This window comes from Arvicanthis niloticus, chromosome X (genome assembly GCF_011762505.2).
Source record: "Arvicanthis niloticus isolate mArvNil1 chromosome X, mArvNil1.pat.X, whole genome shotgun sequence".
NCBI lineage: Eukaryota > Metazoa > Chordata > Mammalia > Rodentia > Muridae > Arvicanthis > Arvicanthis niloticus.
The window spans coordinates 62,233,659-62,247,351 of NC_047679.1; the positions used below are offsets into that span (position 1 = coordinate 62,233,659).

The 13,693-nt window shown below is 39.7% G+C and overlaps 1 pseudogene; it reads right to left on the bottom strand.

Moving 5' to 3' along the window:
• Positions 1–547: 547 nt before the first annotated feature.
• LOC117694074 (uncharacterized protein C11orf98 homolog pseudogene) lies at positions 548–920 on the bottom strand (annotated as a pseudogene).
• Positions 921–13,693: the final 12,773 nt, after the last annotated feature.

Sequence of the window (13,693 nt, forward strand, 5' to 3'; positions counted from 1 at the left end):
TCTTGTGCCCCTGTGTTCAAGGCTCTTTCCCACTTCTATTAAATTCAGTGTATCTGATTTTGTCTGGAGGTCCTTGATCCACTTGTACTTGAGCTTTGTACAGGGAGATAAGAATGGATCTATGTGCATACTTCTACTTGTTGACTGCCAGTTGAACCAGAAGAACTTGTTGAAAATGCTGTCTTTTTTCCATAGGATGGTTTTAGCTTCTTTGTGATGCCTACATTTTAAGTGTCAATTCTTTTGTTTGTGTTTAATTGCAGCCATATCTATATATTTACATCTTTTAAGAGTGTAACTTCATCTGTGGATATAAACTATTTTTTAAAGTGCTAAAGCTTTACTACAAAAGGAGTTAACTGCTAGAGAGGGCCCTCTTCAGTGTTTCCCTGTGTCCTCTTCCTTCCCAATATATACCTCCAGGGGAGGTCAATGGTCCATTATAGAAGAGGTGTCTGGGAGAATGAATTATGGTAACATTTTTTTCAAAGTCCTCCAAATCCTTCTAGGTGCTGTTGAGAATTTTCTGGTAGAAGATGTAGGAACTTTAGCTCTTATCTCCAAGATCCTCTATATCTACATCCTAGGGAGCTTTTATTGTCTTTTGTCATTTAGGCTTTGGCTGACTGGTTGACTTGGAGGGGGCTTCTACTTCCATGACTGCCTTTTCTTTCTGGACAAGTTGGATCTGCTGCAAGAGTTTCCTGTGCTTCTTCTCAGATAGCATGATGTTGGAATGAGCACTGGACTCATGCCAGCTTGCTTCCTGAGGTGGTGCCTTGTAGTCATCCCTTCATCTATCACAGCCCCTACCACCTGGCACTTCAGTCGCTAATCCCTGCTTAGTACCCTGTGGAACTTGAACAACTTCTGTTTTAGCTCTGTCCAGGTACAATTATCTCTCCTCCTGGAGGTCCCATTGCTACACTCAGAGGCTCACTTCTGGAGCTGCACTTCCACTCAGGATATAAACTTTTAATCAATTTTTTCATATTGTAATCCAAATAATTATTTTCCTGAATATATCTATAATTTTATGCTTCAAATGTACTGTGAATGCAATTATGAATGTGATAATTTATTGAAATATGTTATTGTTAAGTATGTAGTATATAAAAAAGAAAGCATTGTAACAGTTATTTTACAAAGATATGAGCTTTTCACAATCAATATCAAGTATCAGTAGAGTCACTAACAATTGCTTTTTGTTTCTTTTTTTCTTTTTTTACTGGATATTTTATTTACATTTCAGATGTTATCCCCTGACCTCATTCCCCTCCCCCCTGCCCAGGAACCTGCTATCCCATCACCCCTTCTCCTGCTTCTATGAGGATGTGCCTCCACCTACCCCATACTCCCTTCTCCTCACCCTGGAACTCCCCCACACTCAGCGTCCAGACTTCATGAGATGAAGGATCTCCTCTCCCACCTATGCCTGACAAGGCCATGCTCCCTACATATAGAGCTGGAGCCATGGGTTTCTCCCTATGTGCTCCCAGGCTGATGGTTTAGACTCTGGGAGCACTGGTTGGTTAATATAGTTGATCTCCTCATGGGGCCGAAAACACTTTCAGAACCTTCAGTCTTCTCTCTAAATCCTCCATTGGAAACACCTTGATCAGTTCAATGTTTAGCTCTGAGCATCCACTTCTGAATATGTCAGACTCTGGCAGACCTCTAAGGAGACAGCTATATTAGGCTCCTGTCAGCATGCACTTCCTGACATCCATATCAGCATCTACCTTTGGTAATTGCACATGGGATGGATACCCAGGAGAAATAGTCTCCAGACAGCCCCTCCTTCAGTTTCTGTCCCACACTTTGTCTCCATATTTGCTCCCTTGAGTATTTTGTTATTTATTCTAAGAAGTATCAAAGCACCCACACTTGGTCTTCTTTCTTCATGAGCTTCATGTGGTCTGTGAGTTGAATCTTGGGTATTTCAAACTTCTGGGCTAATATCCAAGTATCAGTGAGTGAATACCATCTGTTTTTTTTTTGTGTGTGTGTGTGTGTGTTTGTGTGTGATTGGGTTACCTCACTCAGGATGATATTTTCCAGTTCCATCCATTTACCTAAGAATTTCTCGAATTCATTGTTTTTAATAGCCGAGTAATACTCCATTGCGTAAATCTACCACATTTTCTGTATCCATTCCTATGTTGAGGGACATCTGGGTTCTTTCCAGCTTCTGACTATTATAAATAAGTCTGCTATGAATATAGTGGAGCATATGTCCTCATTATATATTTGAGCATCTTCTGAGTATATGCCCAGGAATGGTATAGCTGAGTCCTCAGGGAATGCTATGTCCAATTTTCTGAGGAACTGCCAGACTGATTTCCAGAGTGGTTGCACCATCTTGCAATCCCACCAACAATGGAGGAGTGTTCCTCTTTCTCCACATCCTTGCCAGCATCTACTATCACCTGAGTTTTTGATCTTAGCTATTCTGACTAGTGTGAGGTAGAATCTCAGGGTTGTTTTTATTTGCATTTCCCTGATGACTAAGGATGTTGAGCACTTCTTTAGGTTCTTCTCAGCAATTTGCATTTCCTCAGTGGAGAATTCTCTGTTTAGCTCTGTACTCCATTTTTAATAGGGTTATTTGGTTATCTGGAGTCTAATTTCTTGAGTTCTTTGTATATATTGAATATTAGCCGTCTATCAGATGTGGGATTTGTAAAGATCTTTTTCCAATCTGTTGGTTGCCATTTTGTCCTATTGACAGTGTCCTTTGCCTTACAGAAGCTTTGCAATTTGATGAGGTCTCATTTGTCAATTCTTGATCTTAGAGCATAAGCCATTGGTGTTCTCTTCAGGAACTTTTCCAGTGTGCCTTGGTATTCGAGTGTCTTTCCCAACTTTTCTTCTATTAGTTTCAATGTATCTGGTTTTATGTGAAGGTCCTTTTTCCATTTGGACTTGAACTTTTTAACAGGACATGAGAATGCATCGATTTGCATTCTTCTACATGTGGACCTCCAGTTGAACCAGCTCTATTTGTTGGAAATGCTGTCCTTTTTCCACTGGACAGTTTTAGCTCTTTTGTCAAAGATCAAGTGACCATAGGTGTGTGGGTTCATTTCTGGGTCTTCAATTCTATTCCACTGATCTTCTTGCCTGTCTCTATACCAATACCATGTCACTTTTTATCACTATTGCTTTGTAGTACAGTTTGACAAGCTCAGGGATGGTGATTTCCCCCCAGAAGTTCTTTTATTGTTGAGAATATTTCTCACTACCCTGGATTTTTTGTTATTCCAAATGAATTTGCAAATTGTTCTTTCTATCTCTATGAAGAATTGTTTTGGAATTTTGATGGGGAATGCATTGAATCTGTAGATTGCTTTTGGCAAGATGGTCATTTTTACTATATGAATCCTGCCAATCCATGAGCATGGGAGATCTTTCCATCTTCTGAGATCTTCTACAATTTCTTCCTTCAGAGACTTGAAATTCTTGTCATACAGATCTTTCACTTGCTTGGTTAGATTCACACCAAGATATTTGATATTATTTATGCCTATTGTGAAAGGTGTCATTTATCTAATTTCTTTCTCAACCTGTTTATCTTTCAAGTAGAGGAAGGCTACTGATTTATTTGAGTTGATTTTATATCCAGCCACTTTGCTAAAGTTGTTTATCAGGTTTAGGAGTTCTCTGGTGGAAGTTTTACGGTCACTTGAGTATACTATCATATCATCTGCAAATAGTGAAATTTTGACTTCTTTCTTTCCTATTTGTATCTCTTTGACTTCCTTTTGTTGTCTAATTGCTCTTGCTAGGACTTCTAGTACTATATTAAATAGGTAGGGTGAGAGTGAGCAGCCTTGTCTAGTTCCTGATCTTAGTGGAATTGCTTCAAATTTCTCTCCATTTAATTTGATGTTGGCTACTGGCTTGCTGTATATTGATTTTTACTATGTTTAGGTATGGGCCTTTAATTTCTGATCTTGCCAAGACTTTTACCATGAAGAGATGTTGATTTTTGTCAAATGCTTTCTCAGCATCTAGTGAGATTGTCATTTGTTTTTTTTTACTTTGAGGTTTTTTTTTTATTAGATCTTTCATTTACACTTCAGATGCCATCCCCTTTCCCCATTACCCCCCTTAGAAAACCCCTATCCCATGCCCCCGTTTCCTTTTTGCATTTATACATTTTTTTAAAAAATGTTAATCATAGGCTTTATAAGTTTGGTATTGTTCAATCAGAGGTGTAACACACTACCCAACCTAGATATATCAACTATCTTTGACTGGTGGAGATACATGAACATCTGCCTCCCTGTCTCCCCCCTCTATCTCTCTTTCATCATCTAGCTTCTCCTCTCCTTCTTCTTCTCCTCTTCTTACTCCTTTTCTTCCTCTCAGTACTCCTCCCACCTTAGCTCCTCCTACACATCACTCTTCCTGTTAAAAGGAAACTTTTCTCTCAAAATACAATTAGAGCATAATTATGCCAATTTGTACCAGTGAGGTACAAGATAGTCCTAATACCCAGTCCATCCTTTTGTTGACTAACCAGCACCTCTGTCATCTATCCTAACTAAAACACTTAGTTCTGGACCTGGCTTTTTCCTTGGCTTTAGGATGAATGTCAGCTGACGACCATCCACTCAAATCTTTTCTCTCAAGGTAAATAGCTATAAGTTTTCAACCCCGTCAGAAATCCAGAATGACTGAGTTAACTATAATTGTGGGAAGCACAAAGCATAGCTTCTAAAACTTAGCCAATTTATAGAGACCTCTGAACACCTGGACACTCGCTCTACTTCAAAACGTTGGAGCATCTGTTCTTCTGCCTTCTGGCCCAGGATCATCTGACAGACCTTAGTGCTGCAGAATTATTAAGGGCTGATTACTCTGTCTAGGCAGATATAATCAGTCGACTGTTCTGCAAGTGTGTCCTTTTCTGGACAGTAATTTGTCTGTAGAAGGAAAGTGGCAATTCTTGCCTAGTGGCTGTCTCACCACAACTGGAGTAACTCCAAAGATGCTCAATTTCTTCTTAGAATTTAACATAGGAAGCTGTCCGGAGCAGACAGGTCTCTAATGAAAATGAACATTAATACTGAAATGTTTGTCATGTCGATTCTAAGGATTTCTGATGTTTTGAAAACCAGCTATCCATGTAAGGTAATCTGGACTGTTGCCTGTTAACTCCACTCAGCTATTTCTAAATAAAACATAGAGAACACGCTTATAATAAACTCTAAGTCATGAATTTGCTATAGTCCCTTAACTCACAGGCTGACCATCTCAAATCAGTTAAAAAAGTTAAAGAAGGACTGGGTCTAAGCTTTGTATTCCTACATGTGTTATACTGGTACAATGCCTATGAGAGTAACAATATTCATCTCACACTTATATCACTAAGAAGCTCATGCCAATGAAAACCTTAAAATTTGTAAACAAAGTAAATTGGTGCCATTTAAGAATTATATCTTCATCTTGATATTAATTATACAGATTTCTACTAATAGGTTATGGCTATGCAATAAACCCTAGCTAATCCTCTCTATTCCAACAAAACCACTACTTTTCCCTAGAGAGACAGCCCAACATTTACCACCTTAGTCCCCATGCCCAGGGAATAGGGGCGATGACTCATCATTAGCTTCTTCAAGCTGATTATGGGCGTTGAGATATTAGAAGAGGAGTAGGGGGGAGAGCAAATTGACAATCCTCTGATGCTGTGTCTTCGCTGCCTCCAGATGGAATTCACGGACCTCCAGATGGAATTCAGAGGTTTGAGCAGGTCTGCCCAGCTTGCTTGTTGAGTAGATACACCAAGGCTGATCATTCTGCAATATACAATTCTCAAAACAAATTTTAGTATCAAGATAGTTTTTTTTTTTAAAGAGGGCTGACATTTTATTAAGAATGTTGGTTCTAACTGCTTTTCTATTTTTCCCCTCTTTTATTGGATATAATATTTACATTTCAAATTTTATCCCCTTACCATATTTTCCCCACCACCCAGGAACCCCTTATCCCATCCCCCCTCCTCCTGCCTCTATGAAGGTGTTTACCCACCTACCCCCAGCCTCCCTCCCCACCCTCAGATCCCCCCCCCTCAGTGCTCAGCCTTCAGGGTACCAATGATCTTGTCTCCCACCTATGCCCAACAAGGCCATCCTCCCCTACATATACAGCTGGAGTCATGTGTTTCTCCCTGTGTGCTCCTAGGCTGGTGGTTTAGACCCTGGGGAGCTCTGGCTGGTTGGTATTGTTGCTCTCCTCCCTGGGCCACCAGCCCTTATGGTTCACGGTTCCTTCAATTTACTCTCTAACTCCTCCATTGGGAACTTTGATCAGATTAATGGATAGCTGTAGGTATCTGTCTCTGGGTATGTCCGACTCTGAGAGACCTCTAAGGAGACAGCCTTATCAGGCTGCTGTCAGCTTTCCCATCCTGACATCCCTATCAGCGTCTATTTTTGGTGACTGCCTATGGAATGAATACCCAGACACAATGGTCTCCCTACAACCCCCCCTTCAGATTCTGACCCACACTTTGTCTCCATAGTTGCTCCCTTGGTTATTTAGTTACTCCTTCTAAGAAAGACCTAGGCATCCTCACTTGTTCTTTCTTCTTCATGAGCTTCATGTCGTCTGGTAGTTGAATCTTTGTTGTTTCAAATGTTTTGGGCTAATCTCCGCTTATCAGTGAGTAAATACCATGTGTGTTCTTTTGTGATTGGGTTACCTCACTCAGGATGATATTTTCTAGTTCCATCCATTTACCTAAGAATTTCTCGAATTCATTATTTTTAATAGCTGAGTAATATTCCATTGTGTAAATGTACCACATTTTTTGTATCCATTCTTCTGTTGAAGGGCATCTGGGTTCTTTCCAGCTTCTGGCTCTTATAAATAGGGCTGCTATGAACATAGTGGAGCATATGTCTTTGTTATTTGTTGGGGCATTTTCTGGGTATATACCCAGAAGTGGTATAGCTAGGTCCTCAGGTAGTGCTATGTCCAATTTTCGGAGGAACCGCCAGACTGACTTCCAAAGTGGTTGTACCAGCTTGCAACCCCACCAAAAATGCAGGAGTGTTCCTCTTTCTTCACATCCTCGACAGCATCCACTATCACCTGAGTTTTTGATCTTAGCCATTCTGACTGGTGTGAGGTGGTATCTCAGTGTTGTTTTGATTTGCATTTCCCTGATGACTAAGGATGTTGAGATTTTATTAAGGTGCTTCTCGGCCATTCGAGTTTCCTCAGTTGAGAATTCTTTGTTTAGCTCTGTACCCCATTTTTTAATGGGGTTATTTTGTTGTTTGGCGTCTAATTTCTTGAGTTCTTTGTAAATATTCGATATTAGCCCCCTATCGGATGTAGGATTGGTAATGATCTTTTCCCAATCTGTTGGTTGCCGTTTTGTCTTGTTGACAGTGTCCTTTGCCTTACAGAAGCTTTGCAATTTGATGAGGTCCCATTTGTCGATTCTTGATCTTAGAGCATAAGCCATTGGTGTTCTCTTCAGGAACTTTTCCCCTGTGCCTAGGTATTTGAGGGTCTTCCCCAACTTCTCTTCTAATAGTTTCAGTGTACCTGGCTTTATGTGAAGGTCCTTTATCCACTTGGAGTTGAGCTTTGTGCAAGGGGATAAGAATGGATTAATTTGCATTCTTCTACATGTTGACCTCCAGCTGAGCCAGCACCACTTGTTGAAAATGCTGTCCTTTTTCCACTGGATGAATTTAGCTCCCTTGTCAAATATCAAGTGACCATAGGTATGTGGGTTCATTTCTGGGTCTTCAATTCTGTTCCATTGATCGTCCTGTCTGTCTCTGTACCAATACCAAGCAGTTTTTTATCACTACTGCTCTGTAGTACAGTTTGAGGTCCGGGATGGTGATTCCCTCAGAGGTTCTTTTATTGTTGAGAATAGTTCTCGCTATCCTAGGTTTTTTGTATTTCCAAATGAATTTGTAAATTGCTCTTTCTATCTCTATGAAGAATTGATTTGGAATTTTGATGGGTATTGCATTGAATCTGTAGATTGCTTTTGGCCGGATAGCCATTTTTACTAAATTAATCCTGCCAATCCAGGAGCATGGGAGATCTTTCCATCTTCTGAGATCTTCTTCAATTTCTTTCTTCAGTGACTTGAAGTTCTTGTCATACAGATCTTTCACTTGCTTTGTTAGATTCACTCCAAGATAATTTATTTTATTCGTGGCTATTGTGAAGGGTGTCATTTCCCTGATTTCTTTCTCTGCCTGTTTATCCTTTGAATAGAGGAAGGCTACTGATTTGTTTGAGTTGATTTTATATCCAGCCACATTGCTAAAGTTGTTTTTCAGGTTTAGGTGTTCTCTGGTGGAAGTTTTAGGTTTACTTAAGTATACTATCATATCATCTGCAAATAGTGAAATTTTGACTTCTTTCTTTCCTATCTGTATCCCTTTGACTTCCTTTTGTTGTCTAATTGCTCTAGAGAGACTTCCAGTACTATATTGAATAGGTAAGGTGAGAGTGGGCAGCCTTGCCTAGTCCCTGATCTTAGTGGGATTGCTTCAAGTTTCTCTCCATTTAGTTTGATGTTGGCTACTGGCTTGCTGTATATTGCTTTTACTATGTTTAGATATGGGCCTTGTATTCCTGATCTTTCCAAGACTTTTAACATGAAGGGATGTTGAATTTTGTCAAATGCTTTCTCAGCATCTAGTGAGATGACCATGTGGTTTTTCTCTTTGAGTTTATTTATGTATTGGATTACATTGATGGATTTCCAAATATTGAACCATCCCTGCATTCCTGGAATAAAGCCTACTTGATCTTGATGGATAATTGTTTTGATGTGTTGTTGGATTCGGTTTGCAAGAATTTATTGAGTATTTTTGCATCGATATTCATAAGAGAGACTGGTCTGTAGTTCTCTTTCTTTGTTGGGTCTTTCTGTGGTTTAGGTATGAGTGTAATGGTAGCTTCATAGAATGAATTGGGTAGTGTTCCTTCTGTTTCTATTCGATGGAATAACTTGAAGAGGATTGGTATTAGGTTTTCCTTGAAGGTCTGAAAGAATTCTGCACTGAAACCATCTGGCCCCGGACATTTTTTGGTGGGAAGATTTTTAATGACTGTGTCTATATCTTTAGGCGTTATGGGACTGTTTAGGTGGTTTATCTGCTCCTCATTTAACTTTGGTACCTGGTATCTATCTAGAAAATTGTCCATTTCCTCCAGATTTTCCAATTTTGTTGAGTATAGGCCTTTGTAGTAGGATCTGATAATTTTTTAAATTTCCTCTGTTTCTGCTGTTATGTCTTCCTTTTCAGTTCTGATTTTATTAATTTGAATGCTGTCTTTGTGCCCTTTGGTTAGTCTGGCTAAAGGTTTGTCTATCTTGTTGATTTTCTCAAAGAACCAGCTCCTGGTTTTGTTGATATTTTGTATAGTTCTTTTTGTTTCGACTTGGTTGATTTCAGCCCTGAGTTTGATTATTTCCTGCAGTCTACTCCTCTTGGGTATACTAGCTTCTTTTTGTTCTAATGCTTTCAGGTTTGCTGTCAAGTTGTTAATGTATGCTCTTTCCACTTTCTTTTTGTGAGCACTTAGAGCTATGATTTTTCCTCTTCGTACTGCTTTCAATGAGTCCCACATGTTTTGATATGATGTGTCCTCATTTTCATTTAAATCTAAAAAGTCTTTAATTTCTTTCTTAATTTCTGCCTTGACCAAGTTATCATTGAGTAGAGCATTGTTCAGTTTCCAAGTGTATGTCTGTTTTCTGTTGTTTTTGTCCATGTCAAAGACAAGTCTTGATCCATGGTGGTCTGATAAGGTACTGGGGATTATTTCAATCTTTTTGTATCTGTTGAGGCCTGTTTTGTGACCAATTATATGGTCTATTTTCGAGAAGGTACCATGAGGTGCTGAGAAGAAGGTGTATTCTTTTGTTTTAGGATGAAATGTTCTATAGATGTCAGTTAAGTCCAATTGGTTCATAACTTCTGTTAGTTTCATTGTGTATCGATTTAGTTTCTGTTTCCATGATCTGCCCATAGCTGAGAGTGGGGTGTTGAAATCTCCCACTATTATTGTGTAGAGTGCAATGTATGCTTTAAGTTTTAGTAAAGTGTCTTTTATGTATGTGGGTGCCCTTACATTTGGGGCATAGATGTTGAGAATTGCAAGTTCCTCTTGGTACATTTTTCCTTTCATGAATATGAAGTGTCCTTCTTTATCTTTTTTGATTACTTCTGGTTGAAAACTGATTTTATTTGATATTAGAATTGCTACTCCAGCTTGTTTCTTGGGACCATTTGCTTGGAAGATTGTTTTCCAACCTTTTACTCTGAGGTAGTGTCTGTCCTTTCCACAGAGGTGCGTTTCCTGAATGCAGCAAAATGTTGGGTCCTGTTTAAGTATCCAGTCTGATAGTCTATTTCTTTTTACTGGAGAATTGAGTCCATTGATATTAAGAGATATTAAGGAAAAATGAGTGTTGTTTCCTGTTATTTTTGTTATTGGCAGTGGAGATATGTTTGTGTAGCTACCTTCTTTTACGGTTTTTGGAAGATTACTTTCCTGCTTTTTCTAGGTTGTAGTTTCCCTCCTTGTGATGGAGTTTTCCACCAATTATCCTTTGAAGTGCTGGGTTTGTGATGAGATACTGTGTAAATTTGGATTTGTCATGGAATATTTTGGTTTCTCCATCAATAATGATTGACAGTTTTGCTGGGTATAGTAGTCTGGGCTGACATTTATGTTCTTTTAGGGTCTGTATGATATCAGTCCAGGATCTTCTGGCTTTTATAGTCTCTGGTGAGAAGTCTGGTGTAATTCTTATAGGTCTGCCTTTATATGTTACTTTGCCTTTTTCCCTTACTGCTTTTAGTATTTTTTCTTTGTTTTGTACATTTGATGTTTTGACTATTATGTGGCGGGAAGTATTTCTTTTCTGGTCTAAACTATTTGGAGTTCTGTAGGCTTCTTGTATATTTATGGACATCTCTTTCTTTAGGTTAGGGAAGTTTTCCTCTATAATTTTGTTGAGGATATTTACTGGTCCTTTAAGTTGGGAGTCATCCCCTTCATCTATTCCTATTATCCTTAGGTTTGGCCTTCTCATTGTGTCTTGGATTTCTTGTATATTTTGGGTTAGTAGCTTTTTGTATTTTGCATTTTCTTTGACAGTTGTGTCAGTGTTTTCCATGGTATCTTCTGCACATGAGATTCTCTCTTCCATCTCTTGTATTCTGTTGGTAATACTTGTGTCTATGACTCCTGATCATTTTTTTAAGTTTTCTATCTCCAGGGTGTTCTCCCTTTGTGATTTTCTTCATTGTTTCTACTTCCATTTTTATATCCTGCATGGTTTTGTTTAATTCCTTCTCCCGTTTGGTTGCATTTTCTTGCAATTCCTTAAGGGATTTTTGTGTTTCCTCTCTAAGGGTTTCTATCTGTTCTTTGAGAGTGTTATTTATGTCTTTCTTAAAGTCCTCTATCATCATCATGAGAAGTGATTTTAATTCTGAATCCTGCTTTTCTGGTGTGAAGGGGTGTTCAGGGCTTGCTATGATGGGGGAACTGGGTTCTGATGATGCCATGTAACTTTGATTTCTTTTGCTTATGTTCTTGCGCCTGCCTTTTTCCATCTGGTTAATTCTAGTGCTACCTGTACTTCTGTCTCTGATTGAAGCCTGTCTTTCCAGTTGTCTCGCTTGTGTTTGGTCTTCTAGGAGTCCAGATGTCTCTGTGATTTTTTCCAGCTGCCCTGATTACAGTGGTATCTCTAGGATGCCTCAGGATATGGTGCCTCCAAGGTAGCAGTACAGCTAGATGTCTGCTGTTCTGGGTGCAGTGTCTCCTCTTGGATATCTCAGGATATGTTGTCTGACACTCTGAGTTCAGTTGTTCCTCTGTGGCTCTGGGTTGAGTGGACCTTCCAGTATGTCTCAGGCGGTATCCGGGGTCCACACAACTACAGACCTGGTAGAGGTCTGGTCCGGGACTCAGACCTGGGAGATGGGCAGAAGGGGGGTGCTAGCCGGCAGGGGCGCGGGGGAGGGGCGCGGGGAGGGGTATCTGCTGGATTCAACACTCAGGGCGCCCAGCTATGAGCTCAGGGTAGTATGTGGGTTTTCCTACCTAAAGCTGGTTGTGGGATCTGTGGATCCCCCAGAATATGTCTGGTGGAATCCAGGGTGCACTCACCTGCAGGCCTCAGACAAGAGGAGGGGCAAGCGGCGGAAGGGGCGTGCTAGCACTGGCTATGGGTTCTATGGATCCCCCAGAATGTGTCTGGTGGAATCCGGGGTGCACTCACCTGCAGGCCTCAGACTGGAGCTTGAGTTTTTTAATACAGTGGATTATACTGATAGATTTCAGAATATTGAACCATCCCTGCATTCCTGGAATAAAACCTACTTGATCATGATGGGTGATTGTTTTGATGTGTTCTTGGATTCAGTTTTCTAGAATTTTATTGAGTATTTTTGCATCGATATTCATAAGGGAGATTGGTCTGAATTTCTCTTTCTTTGTTGGGTCTTTGTGAGGTTTAGGTATGAATGGGATTGTAGCTTCATAGAATGAGTTGGGTAGTGTTTCTTCTGTTTCTATTTTGTGGAATAGTTTGTAAAGTATTGGTATTAGGTCTTTTTTGAATGTCTGATAGAATTCTGAACTAAACCCATCTGGTCCTGGGCTGTTTTTGGTTGAGAGACTTTTAATGACTGCTACTATTTCTTGTGGGTTACAGGACTGTTTAGATAGTTCATTTGATCCTGTTTTAATTTTGGTACCAGGTTTCTGTCCAGAAAATTGTCCATTTCATCCAGATTTTCCAGTTTTGTTGAGTATAGGCTTTTGCAATAAGATCTGATGATTTTTTTGAATTTCCTCAGTTTCTGTTGTTATGTCTCCCCTTTCATTTCTGATTTTGTTAATTTGGATACTGTCTCTGTGCCCTTGGTTAGTCTGGCTAAGGTTTTATCTATCTTGTTAATTTTCTCAAAGAACCAGCTTTTGGTATTGTTGATTCTTTATATAGTTTATTTTGTTTATGTTGATTTTAGTTGTAAGTTTGTTTATTTCCTGCTCTTGTGTATATCTGTCAGGGATTACCACTTTATATTAGATAACCAATCAATGGGCTCATAGTTGGGAGAGACTAATACTACCTCTCTCAGTTGTTAGTTGTCAGTGGTTCTTTGCCTAGGTCTGGAACCTCAAAGGAGTTCACCCCCCTTCTCCTCAAAGGTGCTTTAGCATGCCTACTGACATTTGCCACTGTTCATGTCTTCTTACCCTGCCATTTATAAGAAAGACAATCTCACCGCAGACCTCCTGGTAGTCTGGCTCTTAAATTTTTTTCTATCCACTCCTCCGAGAAGTTCGCTGAGCCACAGATGCAAGACCTGTGCCTCAGTTGTATCCACTGGGCCTAAGATTCCCATAAACCATTTATCACTGCACTATGTCCAGTTTCGGTTTCCCGTGATGGTGTCCATTTGCTGTAGAAAGACATAAGTTAGCAAAAACCCTTTGGATGTCTCTCTTTCTCAGAGGTTGAATGCCAGTCGCTATTCCTGAAAACATGCACACTTAGGACACAGGACTCCTACTATTCCAGATGGACCTAACTTATAAGCTTCCTTTTTGAGCTCTAGCTTCCATAGTACCAGAAAATACTCTGTAAACTGACAAAGAGGAAAAGCAGTTAATATTC